Below are 2,711 nucleotides of genomic sequence, written 5' to 3' on the forward strand. Positions count from 1 at the left end.
CCCAGCTATGAGTGTATCCCTGTGCTTCATGCAGAATACTTGCCTYTCAGTGGAGCCACAAGTACACACGAGACCATCAATGACATTTTCCATTTCCATTGCCATGCGCCTTTTTCATGCAGAGCTATCTCTCTTGATGAAATACTATTTAGTGCAATCTAGTAGASTGATTGCTAGATGCTAGTAAATCATCAAGGTCTCTCTAAAATCCTTTCCTCCACTTGAAACAGGTGTTGTAGGTTTGTCTGTGGAGAGACTTCTGGACATTAAAATCCTTTTAAATGAGATTGATTTATTTGGGAGTTGTGTATGCCTYCCTCTTAGGAGCACAGATGCCAGGCCAGGTTTGGGAAAGGCCCAGCCACAAAGTGGGCACTGGGAGTGTTCATCCCTGAAGTTGGCTTTTCACAGCCAGAGAAGGAGTTTGAAGTTAAAGTGTCACTCTTCCAGTCTGATTATGTGAATTACAGAATCTAAATCAAAAATTAAAAATGACATTTTCATTGAGTAAATTTAAAAAAAGKTATAATATCTAGATTTGCATAGATGAGGTAAGGGAACACCATTGTTGCCACTCAGCAYGGGCTTCTCCTTATTTAAAATGTTCATCAAGCTGAGCCTGGCACAAAGCTCAGCAGCCCTTTGAATAAGACGTACRCAAGGCAGCAGGCAGTCATGTATGTGGCCTAGTGAGAAGCAGGATTATCTCCTTACTGTAATTTGGGTGATTTTTTTTTCCTTTCTTTATTCACTGTTTATAATTGCAGTAGTGCCCTGGAGCCTCAGAAATGAAGAAGAAACAAACTTCTTCACAGATTTTGTCCCATCTCCTGCTTGAGCACAGACATTGGACTAGATGATCTCTAGAGGTTTCTTCCAACCTCAACTATTCTGTCATTCTGTGACTCTTTGTGCCTCTTCTCTCTCCACAGGTAGAAACTGCCACAATTCAGCTAGGAATTCCATGTTCCGGGGACCAAAAGCAAGCATGNTTTTTTTTTTTTTTTTTTTTTTTTTTTTTTGCTTCCCAAAGTAGTTGCTGGGAGGGACAGGGGAAGCTGGTATCTCTAATACCGTGTCAGTATTTTGATTTTTTGATTTAGGAGTCACTGAATAAAGTGTCTCACATGCATCTTCCTCATCGTCAGGCACTCGTAAGAGAGCCGTAGCTGCATTTTGTGAAGTGGCTGATGCTGCGAGTTAGACGGTAAGTGCTTATTGGATGCATCCCCTCAGACAGAGAAGTACTTAGGCAGGCTAGTGCTGAGCTGCTCAGTTTTGCCCCAGATGAGTGATTCTTTTTATATACCAGAGCACAACTTTGCATAGGACACTTGTGGAATCAGATGTCTTCAGAGCAAGGCACATCTCGGTTTTCTGCAGTGCAGTTTGATCACCCTGAACCCACTAGAAGTCCTGGTTTAGGCAGTTATGTCATGTCCTGGTCTTTTCTATGAGACACACACAGATGATAGTCCTGCTCATCCTTCTGTGTGTGGACTAATATATGATGTAATATAGCCCAGAAGATGTTGCTTTTTGCAGCAAGGTGACAATCCATTTCCCATCCTYGTTCTTTCTTGGATTGCCACATTGCTTGCTGTGAGTAGGACAGAGGATACAGCCTCACACAGCTTGCATCTCTGATTATGCAGTAGACAGTTATTTTTTATGGGAACTTGGAAACTGGCCTCAAACTGCAATGATAATGCAGAATTAAAATGTTCCCTATTATAGTCAGATTCATAAATCTTCCAAGCTTCCGCATTGATCCTGTAGTATTACACTGAACTTCCATTTCAAATCCTTCTGGATAGCTCAGTCCAACTTCATCATTTTAAGGAAAATACATTACATGATCTACCTCTTTCTTGCTACTAAGATAARGGAAAACATTATGTAATGCCTTCATTTATTGCCTTTTTCTTTTTGGCTGAACTGTTTAAATCAGATGAAACAGGCAGCTGAAGACCTATAAACCATTTCCTCCTCGTTTTGTGGCTCAAGAAGAATTTAAATGGTGAGTGTATTTTGAGCTGATGGTGTCTCCCTGAAAGAACCTTTTATCCATAGAGATTCTAGTTTGTCAAACTCTCCTGACCCACGCTGTTGCCCTTGCTTAGTACAGCAATGTCATCCTTTACCTGGCTTAAAGCTGCTAAGGAGCAATTACAGCAAACATCTTTGCTAGGAGCATGTAGGGAATGTATGTATCAGCTGAAAGAATATATACCTGAGATTTCCAGTTTCTGAAGGAATTTTGAAGAAGTAAAGGGCACTGAGTACAATAAAGCGAGATCTTTTGGAAAGGAAATGTGATTCTGTTTAACAAAATCTCTAAATAGCTGATTTTGACTCTTTGCATTCACATGCCTTCTCACAAGGACCAAGACGTGTGTCCAAGTCTGGCCAAGGTCACGTGCATGAGCACCTAGAAGASCGGGATGGCGGGTGCTGAGTCTTCGCTGTGTCTCAGTGACATCTGCTTTGGAAACGGAAGATGTTTGAGATCCACCATYTCATGATTTTGTTCCACCCTTCACAAGCCGTAAGTATGAGTATCATAGCTTTTTTGCTCTCCTTATCTGGGTATTTTATGGTTCTTGTTTTAATTTTGTCCATATCTTATATGTGGATCAGTTTGTACCTTCATTAATGTGTTTTCAGTCCATGCCAGTGTCTTTGGTGTCATACACATTCATACAATCTTT

At 40.9% G+C, this 2,711-nt stretch overlaps 1 long non-coding RNA gene across 1 annotated transcript; it reads left to right on the forward strand.

Moving 5' to 3' along the window:
• The first annotated feature begins 1,169 nt into the window (after positions 1-1,169).
• LOC112943981 lies at positions 1,170-2,433 on the forward strand. The gene is made up of 3 exons (XR_003248692.1): positions 1,170-1,207; positions 1,952-2,020; positions 2,385-2,433. It is a non-coding gene; the product is annotated as an uncharacterized LOC112943981 (long non-coding RNA).
• The last annotated feature ends 278 nt before the right edge of the window (positions 2,434-2,711 follow it).

The sequence above is a fragment of the Nothoprocta perdicaria genome, unplaced genomic scaffold, assembly GCF_003342845.1.
Source record: "Nothoprocta perdicaria isolate Ctin4 unplaced genomic scaffold, notPer1 scaffold_158, whole genome shotgun sequence".
In the NCBI taxonomy this organism is placed as follows: Eukaryota; Metazoa; Chordata; class Aves; order Tinamiformes; family Tinamidae; genus Nothoprocta; species Nothoprocta perdicaria.